Consider the following 12656-nt stretch of genomic DNA (forward strand, 5'->3'; position numbering starts at 1 on the left):
AAAAAATGATGAGATGATTTACTTGCCTACGTGAGAAACCCCTCACCCTACCGCCACAAGAGTCGCTTTTGACGCATATGACACACATTTACACCTCAGTTGCACCAGCCCTGTGGTATATAACTTTGACAGGGCGGTGTTAGCTCCTCAACATAAAAAAACCCACTGTATTTTGATATCAGCTGTGAATGTTTATTTTGTTTTTCCCCTAATCTGTGTTCTGATCGTTGATTGGTTGAATTTGAATAATCTCTAATCAATTCCAAACTATTATTGTATAATAACTTCCATATTTAATAAGAATTAATAAGAAACCAACTGATGTTAAGCCTTTTTTCTGTTTCTTTTAGGAGGAAAGGTTGTGAGATACAATCAAAGTAAGGAAATGTGGGGGCGTTGTTATTGTTCAAAATATAAGTTGAAAAAGAATGAAGAACAAAACGGAAATACGTAGCAGAATCTACAACGCGCTCGGAGAAAATTATTCTATTGAACTCAATGTGCGTAGGTTTGCGCTCTGGCAATTCCTATACTTCATGTATATGGACTCCAAAGAAGATTCCTATTTTAGATGAAGTAAATGTAGTATTATAATCCTTACCTATACTTAATCAGTGCTACTTCTTCTGACCAATTGGAAGGAACATTTAAAAAAAAAAAGATGAAGAACCACATTGGTAGTTTTATTGTATCGCCCAACTTTTCTTCCGAAAAGAAACAAGAGGGAAGAGGCCCAAAATCAGTTGGTAGGAGTGATTCCAACTATTACTCAAACATGGCTTGAAATTATTCACAACTTAACAAAGGATCCTTCTAATTCAACCAATCAACGTTCAGAACACTAATAGAACTGAAAGAAGCAGAAAAGTAGAGAGCTGACGAACAAAATAAACTGTATATTTTTGTTTTTGTGAGGTATCACGTGTTATGAATGGTGGTTTTTTCAAGGAGTTTATATTTTTGAAGACATTGCGTGTTCAATTCCTTCTAAGCAAGATGAAGTATGTACATAATTAGAACTTATATCGAGTATTATACATACATAATAAATCATATTTGCTGTGCGTCCTTTGTTGGTAAACTTTCTCGATTAAATACAATTTTACCTAGCCTACAAGTCAAAAATAAAAGCAATCATAAAGCAAACAGCTCCATGTCTCACATTTTAACTTTTTGAAAGGGATATGTATAGATATATCTTGGAGAAATGTAGTCATGATGTTTTATTAGATTAATGCGCTAATCTGACTCCCTCTCTTAGAAAGACATAGGCAGGAATTACACGATAAATGATCCTCAGTTCTAGTCCAACAAAGGCTTATACTTAGTTACAACTCATCAAAAAATCCTCAGCGCTACTCTTTGTCTTGTATGGAGTAGTGATTACGTTATACTTTGATGTTATCACCTAAAGAATGAAAGAACAATGATGACATCTTTGGAAAATAAAATAAAACCCTGCTCACACGTCCTTGTATCATGCAACATTTCCTCCAAAATGAAACGGGGAAAAAAGGCCTGAAATCATGTGATAGTTAGCCAAATAAGTCAATCCCACCAACTCCTATTAATTTCTCAAGTACTCCATGACTCTTATATTTCAATATGATATTTCAAATTTATTCATACAAATAATATGATGGCTAATATATATACATATGCCAAGAGGGTTCATTACGAAATTGTATACCTCTCCTTTTGTGTGCCACTCCCGGCTGACATGCAACAACACTTCTACCATGGATTGTCTCAAGTAAGAGCCAACCTTGCTAAAAATAGTGATTCTCTTTCTGAAACTAGATATCAACGGGGAAACGTCTTAGGTGTTGTTATGAACGTGATGGAAAATGGATTTTACAAGCTTGGAACCTCAGAAGGAATCTTAAAACAAATAAACGCCCGATCACAATTCACTGTATGCAAAAAGAATTTGGTGAGGATTGAAGATGTCCCTGGCTGGGAAATCCCTCTTAGATGAGAAGCTATTTCTCAATCTACAGGATGTGGGCAAGGATTTGCCAAATGTATGTATGTACAATACAAAAATGCAAAAATAATAGGTTCAATTTTCAGTCTTAGTTTATAATATTATAATTTTTAAGGTGTATTATTTCAAATGGCTAAATAATAATACATCCCATTACGTCAACACTCAATACTTTGCCTAAACAGTTACTGGTCATTATATATACTACCTAGTGATAACATGGAATACCTAGGAAAAGTATAAAAACATTCATTTATTATATATGTAGTTTGCCTGACACCATCAGGCATGATATACATTACCTAAGTATTCCATATAATGCTGTATTATTCTTATGTATTGCCGGTAACATATATTCTATAAGAATGTGAATATTGGATTACACTAAATTGCAGTTAACATTGTATTTTATTATATATATATAATTCATATCGTTATTACATTGTATGTTAATTATTAGTGTTGAGACTTGGTTCAAGATCAAGTCTGTTTCCAGCTCGATCTTGAGTTATTTTTTTAAGCTTATTTGGAGTGATACTTTAGTCAAGGCTGCAATTTCAGGCCATACACCGAAATGAAATATTTTTTAAAATGGTGGATCCATTTTTTGCTATGAATCTATATGCCAATTTCCTTCCCATTCCTGATGTATAAGCTGTAACACACTAAGCTTCATATGACGTTCATCTGCAGATGTACAACATTTTAAAGTACCTATGACGTCATTAACAATTTATCTATATAGAATCAGTCTAGACTGCATTTAAATGAAACTCATCCATAAATAAATTTCTTTGGAACTTATCTAAAGCGAATATTTCTTTGTCCAGATGTAACTTTTTTGAAGGGCCTAATTAGTTCAGGCCACTCAAAATCAAAACGATCTTAAACCGGTTTATAACTTTCAAATCGAAACCTATGGACAATGATTCATTCTATATTAGGGATCTGTAGAGTTTACACACACATTTTAACAAGCTACCAAAAGTAGATAAATATACAGCTGACAAAAAAGGAGTTGTTGATATTTTGGATATCCCATTGTAATTTTCAACCTAGCCATGCTTTCTAAAAGAACATGAAAGTTTTGGTTGTAGCTGGTGAGTTTGGTGTAATTTATATACTTTAGTGGCAAAAAAAGTGTTATTCGATCCGCAGGACAAGATAGAATTATTTCATTGAAAATGCTATAGCAAAAAAACATGAACATTACATTATCATGGAGACATCAATCAATTGTATTTTTTAGTATGGGGAAATGGTTCAAAGGAAACAAACTACTTTTTTTAAACATGTTCTCTGTACTTTAAATAAAACGAGAGTATAATCCTTAGTCTAATTTTCTGAAAAAGATCATTTTGTATGCCTTTTCTATCAGTTTACAATAGTTAATATTATTATTTATTTTTTTTTTACAAAATCCTAAGTTTTTGAAGAATAAACACATTCTTTTAAAAGCATTGATTTTGCCTTTGGATTTTTTTTTAATAGTAAAGAATCGGGGAGCACACGAAAAAAGAACCACTTTAATCTTTTTATCTGTGGAAAATAACTAACAATGTAAATGTTGTAGACATGTGTACCCCCATAATGATTAAATTAATGTAAGAATCGAATGATAATTGAATTCGGAATTAGACAATAGTGGTTTTTTTTCTAAAAAAAGGGATGTTTGTTATATATGAAATGTAACTAATATTAGCAGATTGTGCAATTTACAATTTTTTCGTCAACACGGCAACAATTCCTGAGGATATCATAGAATTTTCTAACCCTCCTAAAATCCTGATTTGTCGATAACATATATAGCCAAATTTGTGGATAAATTATGATAGCTATACAGATAAACTAATTATTTAAATTATTCTTGCAAAAAAAAGAAAAAAAATGCTCAAAATCCTTAGTCTACGTCTGCTCGTAGCTAATCTAATAAAACTTCATGACAGCTAAGGATCTCGTCTACCAAACATTCATCACATTGTCGTTGTTTCCGCATTAATGTTCAATTTATTTTGGTACAAACCAACAACTCTAGCCGTATGATCATATTATATATAACAAATCCTCGAATTGAAGCTCAACATAAATACTTAATTAAAATATAATTAGTAACAAAACAAGAGCTCTTCAAATCAGTATTGATTGATATAAACATATTTTAAGTATATATTTGCCCTTTGCTAGGTCATACATATATTGCTAAAGAGTAGTCTAACTAAAAAGGAATTTCCTGGCACCCCAAATTGTAGTAGTCTAAAATGGATATATCACGTCAGTGATGAAATAAACATATATTTTGTCTTATTTTGAATTAGAAATATATCTCTTTTTTTTATTAAGAAATGACATCATATGTTTTGATACTATGTTCGATGTACAAACTAGCAGTGTATAAAATATGCAGTTGTCAACTTTTAAATAGATATATAGTGTCCACTAAAGATGGGACAGGCTGCGAAACCGGATCTGAAGTACTCGGGTACTTCGGTTAGCTTGTATGATAAAAAATATCAGTGTTTGGCTTCGGGTACTCGAACTTTTTATGGATATCAAAAAAGATCTGAGGGATTTTTCATATCTTAATAAGCTAATAATATTGATTAATCCTAGTTAAAAAATATATATATATTCCCCATATTGAACATTGCAACTCCATTTATCTTGAAAGGTTGCTTGGAGCAACATTTACTTAAACAGTTGCATTGCGACCGTCATTACTTTTATTGTATCACTGTTTCTTTTCAGAAAAAAGGCCGGAATTCAGTTGGTAATTCTTATAATAACTAATAATTATTTAATAATTACGGAAATCGGAATTCCATAATCATAAAATGAGAATCGAGACTAGCATAAAGTTTCTTCTTGAAGTATAAAAATAAATTCTTTAATTTCCCTTGAAATGAGAAACCCTAGTATTCATATGTATCATTTATAATTTATTTATAATGTCCCCATAACACTTTTCAAGCCATTGCTTAGCTGGAAAGGTATTTTTCTCCATTAAGAAAAAATGTAAAAATAAAAACAGGCAATTGTTTTTGATCCATTGTTTTGGAAATAACAAAAATAACGTCAAACAATAACTCACAAACTAACGAATTTATTGTCTTTAAGTTTTGACAGCTGTCTTTAGAAGGTTGGTACACACTGAACCTGTGGTAAATTTAAAAAAATAGCGGGATCTATGCGTGAAGCCAGTACTTTTCAGATCGAGTGTTATAATAATTTTTCTTGTTGTAACCATGTCAGCCACTGGTCATTCTGAACTAGAACTGAATACCTGATATAGCCATTCCTTTATGTGAAGGAGACACACCCACCATAAAAGTGAAAATTAAAGATCAATTGCGTAGAGAAACCATTTATAAAAATATCAAAAAGAGCACTAGTTGTGAACGCAAGAGAAGGCCTACAAGAATTACGTATAAGAGCTCAATCATAATGTCTATTATAACTAGAGATGTGAAACTTGTCTATGTCCTCGTGACTCTAAATCAAAAAGAAAAGTATAGGTCGGCAACTTTGATAAACAATAAATATCTGATGACGAGGGATGTGAAAATTGTATAAATTCCTCATGAGTCTAAATCAAAAGAAAAGTATATGTGGGAACTTTGATAAACATTATATATCTGATGACGAGGGATGTGAAAATTGTATAAATTCCTCGTGAGTGTAAATCAGAAAAAAAATATATGTCGGCAATAGAGACCACTATAAAGACCCTAATTATTATGTATATGTGGGAAAGAACAAAATATGAGTTCTTTTATTAACTAGAATGGCCACTTGTTAGACGGAAAAATCTCTCCCTAAAATCAAACTCAGGTATGTATCTCAATTTGGATCAAAGTTATGGTCGATTATGCACTTTTTACGTTATGTTATCTTGACCTTTATTTCTAAATAACTAAGGGTTTCTTACTGTGACCATATATAATCTTCGTCCCAAGTTTGATCAAAATTGATCATTCTCGTGAATAACAAACAGGCTGACGGGAAAAGGGCCTATAATGAAACATCTCACCAGCTTAGCTAATCTCCTCCAAAACATTCTTCAAATTGTGAGTGTAACCGAGTTGGTTTTCGGTCTTTTTTTTAGGTTTTTTTTTCAAAACCCTTCCGATTATCATGACGACTCATGTCCCATCGGGGTTTTATATTCAAATATCTGAGATTTGATCAAATATCCCTAATAATATTTTCTATAATTTAAAGTATTTCTTTGAGTATTGAAAATTTATTTGGTTGCAATTAGTGAAGTCAAGGTACCAATATTTTCGTACAGGTTCCTCTACATAAACTAGTATTTTGGCAAAAAGTATATCTAAAAAATGTCGTTAAGAATAATTCACATGTCCTTATGTACATGTCAATGGAAAATAAATAATTCAATCAAAAGACAAGGAAGACTATGTTCCTAACACGGGCCTATAATATCGATCCTGTTATTGTTGTGACGTAGTCACCCTTATTCTGATCTTTTCACTAGGCCGAAGACGGCCTGTTCAAACTGGCTGCGTGTCTGGAGGAACATGTAGCAGCTTCTAATTTTAAGCCAATCAGAATTGAGAACTACTACATCCTACCTTCCTTGTCTTGAGTGTCCACTCTTTGCCTAGAGTCCTTTAGAGACATCAATCTAGTATCTGTTGACATCTTGAACTCAATCAAGTATTCTTAGTCGGTGCGGTACATCAAATTGAAAATTCTAGCGAGACCGGTTACAAAAAAAAACTAAAATTTTGTAAACAAAGCCATTGTAAGTGTATTCTATTATAGGTAGAACATTTAAGTAGTTTGGGATCTTATTTAATTATTTATAAAAATGGTTTAGTTTAAAATCAATGGCACTCTTTTTAAGCGGCCTGGATTACACAAGAGAAGGATGGGGGAGGAAGAGACAATATTTGTCTGCGTGCTATACATTAGTCGTCATAACATTCCTTTCTTCTTTTCTAGAACGTTGAATGTACTATGAATGTGTATGTTATATTGATTAAACTTTAATTTTTAATTGTTGTGAGAATATATTTATGGCTATGAAAAAACGGAGATTATAATATTCCAATTAGTTTCCATCAAATTTCAAGGAGAAAGATTGATGGATAAATGTTATTTAAAAAGTTAGGATCGATTAGATTTATCTCTGTTATACCAAGAGACATCTGATGCTGAATTTTTTAAGTTTTTTAATAGAAATGCCCTCTCTGCATCCTCATAAAGGTTATGTATATAGTAGTTTTATTTTTGGGTAATTTCTTTGAGGACAATTGGAAAAACCAAATCCTTCAAAGTAATTATTAATTCAGAAAAATATCCGTCTTTATTTGCTACTGCCACTGCTCAGCAAATGGAGGTGGTGGAAGAGTTAATAAAATCAAAAAGTAATGTAGATTCAGTCATAATTTCCGTAGCAAAAGTAAGCATCAATGCCTTAGAAAATGCCATATGCATCATTTCTACTTCTAGAATAAATGTTTTTAAATTCGAAAAAATAGATAGTTTGAGACACAATATCATCAATTGACATAAAACATAGTTTAAAGAACAGCTTAAGATGGATAAATGAAGAAAAAAAAATAGGAAATCGATTTCTTCATTCTCAAAATGAATGAAAAAATATATATTATTTAAAAGTATTAATATTTATACACAAATGAGCTTAAATTTTATATTAGAACAATAACTATTTTGTATTCATTGTTTTCTAATTTGAAAAATGTGTTGTTATAAAAAGGGGGTCTTTAAATCGTTGCGCGCAATACGTGGTACACTTTCAGCTTCTGGATAGTCCTTCCTCCTTTTTTTAAAAAGGAAACTATATCTTATTGAAACGCTAAAAGCATTGAGTATTCGAGTAATGCAGTGCTACAAGTCTAATTTACTAAACATTCTTCAAATTTTGAGTTGTGGATGACTTATTGACGTTCAATAAAACAATGGAAAATTGGACATGAAATATGGAATTCCTCAAAAATGACCACATAAATTTTGTTTGAACTCTTAAAATCGTTAAATATAAACATCCAGGAATATTTAACTGCATTTAAAAGTTTTAGGAACTGTATTGAGAAGAAAAAAACATGTGTTTATAAGGGTAAAGGTTAAAATAACCGTTTGAAAACAAAAGCAAAGTTCAATTACACGAGTACCGTCCCGTCAAAAACTTTTGGAAAATGACTTTAATTGCGTTTTGAGAGGTTTTGGTTAATTTTATGCAAAAGTTGTGTTTAGAAAAAAGAACAGCTGATGGTTTACCTTTACAACATCTTATTTACTTGAGAAAAAAGGTTACTAGTGGCTGGTTAAGCCCGCGCCTGATTTAGCAATTCTGATATTGTAAAAACCCTTAATGACAGCAAACCACGGTCTGGAGGCTCAGGGTTAAGGTCAACAAAGTAAAAACATCAGTGATTGTCATAAAAGCGGAAGGCCGATCAAATTAAAGCCTGAAATGATAAAAAAAGGTTTTTTGAAAATTGCAAAGATGACGATGACGGACTTGGATAGGAAGGGGTCGGCGAGCAAGTCTCTCAACAACAACAACAATTACGAATTAATCCGTGCAAAAAGCTTTACAATGACCTGAGTTATCACGGAAACCGAATTTTGTTCTTCTCGGACGAGAAAACAGTTACAGTGGATCACGTGTATAATTGGCAAAATGATGGGGTTGTATGTTTTAGAGAAGTCAACTGCAACCTCCGTGAAGTGTCCACCACCACCAAACATCTGACCTCATTAATGATGTCCGGCATTATTTCATCTGAAGGTCACGAAATGAAGCCAATTATGTTTACCCTTGGATAGAGATTGACAAGCAAATATTACAGGATGATTTTGCAAACAAAAGTGCTTCCCTAAGTTTGCAACATCACAAATCAATCAAAGAAAGCCAATTATTGCTTTCAACAGGACAGGACTCCTACTCATACGGTACAAATTGTAAAAAAAGTTCTAGCTGAAGGACTTCTGCCCGCCGCAGAGATCCGAGCTGAATCTCATTGATTACAGATTCTGGTGTCGAATTGACAGCAAGGCCTGATGACAACATCACAGCAGTATTGAGTCCCTAGAGCAATCGGTTGAGAAAGAGTGGCGATCAATGTCGTAGCACTACGTTGCCAATGTGTGCAAAGCGCTCCGGAGTCGTGCGGAGAGTTTGATTGAAGCAAGCCAAAGGTGTTCAAATTCATAAATAATGTTCTCTAATGAGTAATAAACAAGTTCAAAAGAAAAGAAAATTCTCTAGAATTTCATTAAAAACCGCTAGGTGTAATTAATTGTTCAACGTTCATTAGGTTCAAAGGCTTTCTGACGGCCTGGTATGTCCGGTTCCCCCCAAAAAACTAGCCAAACCTCATCCCTAATGGTTAGGTATGTTAAAGAAGTTGTAGGGGGCGCTCATTTCGTTCTGTAACGGAGGAAAAGGGCATTTATAAGTAATAGCTATATTATTAGCTAAATATTTCTCCCATTTTTTAAAGTATTTTATTTTTTTAAACTTTCTCATATACATAAATTTTTCAACTATCCTTTGACGAAATTTCATGAATCTGATTTGATAAGTCGCAAAATCATAATATAGAATTAAAGAAGTTGAAAAAATGAAGTAGTCATTTCTGTCGAAAAGTTCAGATAACTCCGTTGCTGTCGAAATGATGTATGTATAGGAAATATTGGCATGACTTAAATCAGAAGAAAAGGCTACATCCAACAACGTTTCTGATTGCCTTCAAATCTAATCTCTTTGGAATCCTTTAACATGCCTACTAATTGTAAAATAATAGCAAATAGGCAGATAGATTACAATAATTCAGTTGTAATCTAATCTACATGAGTGTATCACATTTATAGTTGTAAATGAAAGTTGTACTTAAGACGGAAACTATTGAGTTACAAGTCCCTCAAATAAAAAAAAGATCACAAAAAGCATATCAAATCCTTTGTTTTAAAGAGATTATAATAGCAAATATGATACTTTTGTGAGCTTATTATAATATGCAACGTCAAATAAATTAACTATGAAAAGTAGAAAAATGATTAATACACATTTTGAATATGTAACAGGTATTAAATGAATTTTTAAATTAGTTCGGAATAAATTTATTTAATTAGCGTAGCCCTTGATTATATGAAAACTCAATGAGGGATTTATAGCAGTTTTATGATACTTTCATCCTGTAAAACAGAAGTATATTTTACGAGAGTATTGAAATGGGTCATTTGATCTAGGTGTATAAATGTAGGAATAGTTCTATCAAAGTTTAATGAGATACTTTAGAAACAATTATTGCTATAGAAACATAACTTATGTCACAAAACTATCATCATTGTATTTCTAAATCTTTCCTCTAAAAAAAACCCAGCCAATTAAGTCAGTTTAGTTGAACAGAGATGCGTCAAATTTTAACACAATAAGCTTTTATATGTTTGTTATAAGTTTGAATCTATTTAAAGATTACATTTTCATCAACAAATATTTATTGAAAGCTCAAAAGTATATTTTCTCCATTTTAACGGGGAAAAAACTGTCATCAACTCACACAGTCAATCAAAACTTATACGTAACAATTGCAGATCCAAAATGGCTGAAGCTTTGATAAGTAACTTTCAACAGATACTAGATTGATGTCACTAAAGGACTCTGAGCAAAAAGTGGACACTCAAGGCCAGGAAGGTAGGATTTAGTGGTTCTCAATTTTGATTGACTTAAAATTAGAAGCTGCTACATGTTCCTCCAGACACGCAGCTAGTTTGAATAGGCCGTCTTTTGCCTAGTGAAAAGAGAAGAATAAGGGCGACTACGTCACAACAATAACACGATATTATAGGTCCGTGTTAGGAACATAGTCTTCCTTGTCTTTTGATTGAATTATTTATTTTTCCCTTGACCGCTCTTTCCCTAGAGTCCTTCAGATGATGCTAGCTTTTATTTACGAGTGCTGTCGTCTTCACGTCGAGATCGGAAACTTTTCAGACCACCCTCGTAATTCAAGTTGAACAAATCAACGTGTAGGAGAAGGAGTTTGATGACAAATCAAGAGCACACTAAAATATTTACAAAGGAATGCTTGATGTCTTATGAAAACCAAAATTGTGACTGATTGGTGGCCTGGAATAACGGTATTTAAATATGGTTTTTGACTAAAAGTGACTCGTCATACTTTTTCTCTGGGCCACAAAAGTAGTAATCTAGTCATTTCTCCAATGATTTTCAAATAACAAGTAGGGATAATGTCTGAGTAGAAGATAGTGTTTATATGTATCACTCAATTTTGAACTTTGTCATCCTTGACATTGTATTGTTTATGTATTTAAGATAATCCGGAGTTTCCTCTGATTAAGTGACCTTATAATGAAGGAACAAAATGATTTTAAATGGGTTAGAAAAGTACATTCATAAATGCATAGGTGAACAAGCCTACAAGTTACATAAACATTGTCTTGTATGGAAGACACAATGATGAGCTTGAGAAAGTCTTTAGTCCATAGAAACAACGAGGAGAAAGTTTCAATGCTTTGTAACAAAAACAAAAATAGTAATAATATGTAATACTCACTTTCCAAAACGTCATTCCCTCACAAAAATGTTGAATTCAAAAGTTTCGTTCTGTCGAAGGAAGTATATCCGCATTTTGAAGGAATTGACTCTGACAAATCTTCTTTTCCCTCTCTCAAATCCCTTAGTTATGATGTACGCCTCTTTGTTATCTGTTTTTTTTAGGTAGAACAACTGGGAGAGTAGAAGAATAGTAGGTCCTGCCACTTCTGAAACAACAATACACACTAACTAACTAACAGACAGTATATTATTATAGCTCTTGGACTTTTCCCCCTCCCCTGACTTCTTGTCTTAATTGTAGTAACAGCAGCAGCTGCAGCGCAAGAATATGACGTTCACATAACGTTCACAAAATATAGCATGTATACTTTAATATTTATCCCTTCCCTTCCATTTTCCTCAAGATCTCTGCTACTCTAGAGAGCGTGAATGTTCGTAGAGTGAGTAGAAGGAGCAAGAAGAGCTTTCTCTTCGATTTCATGTTGTAATAATCTTCAGTCCTACAGGGCCTTTCCTTCCCTTCCTCCTTCCCTCGCCCTCTCTAGCACTAACACACACACTCTTTGTGTTAATAAATGAATACTAAGATAGTTACAGACATAGCCAAAGCGGCAATTCTTCGACACTCCAACAAAATTACGTCATTTTGACTTTTCCCGGCTAAACTACCTACAAATCCTTTTTTCTTATTATCCTCCTTACACACTCCTTTTTCATGGTATGTTTCATGTATGTAGAATGCATTGAGGATGGCCTCTTACCGGGGAGTCCATTGAAAAAATGACTAATTCAATCATTAACGAAAGATGAGTGATTGAAATTAGCTCATATTTTGATAAATTAAAGCATAAACAAAACAAAACAAGGCTGAACTCTCTAGCCTACCTACAACTCAAGAAAATGACACTTGAACTTGATCCATTCGCACACACACTCCAAGTGGTTGGGCGTCTTAAGGACCACTTGCCATCAGCAAGTCCGAATAATTGGAGAGGAAAAAGGGTTATCTCTAAAAGCCAAACTGGACTCGGAGGAGTTTAAAAAAAAAAAACCAGCCAGGCCAATCCCCTCAAGCCCATGTTGGCTCTTGTAAGAGATCTT

The 12656-nt window shown here is 32.9% G+C and overlaps 1 protein-coding gene across 4 annotated transcripts in view; it reads right to left on the bottom strand.

The window, feature by feature from the left end:
• The window catches only part of LOC121125676 (monocarboxylate transporter 14), a 41994-nt gene extending 29860 nt beyond the window's left edge, over positions 1 to 12134 (bottom strand). For 2 of the 4 annotated variants that reach the window (XM_071891552.1, XM_071891550.1), the window contains exons 1-2: positions 11554 to 11958; positions 602 to 850 (exon numbers count right to left, since the gene is read on the bottom strand). The gene's annotated coding sequence lies outside the window, so the exon portion shown is untranslated. Of the gene's footprint in view, positions 1 to 601; positions 851 to 11553 lie in introns of all 4 variants that reach the window. The other 2 variants (XM_040720877.2, XM_040720879.2) reach the window with 2 other exon arrangements.
• Positions 12135 to 12656: the final 522 nt, after the last annotated feature.

The sequence above is a fragment of the Lepeophtheirus salmonis genome, chromosome 10, assembly GCF_016086655.4.
Source record: "Lepeophtheirus salmonis chromosome 10, UVic_Lsal_1.4, whole genome shotgun sequence".
Taxonomy (NCBI): Eukaryota; Metazoa; Arthropoda; class Copepoda; order Siphonostomatoida; family Caligidae; genus Lepeophtheirus; species Lepeophtheirus salmonis.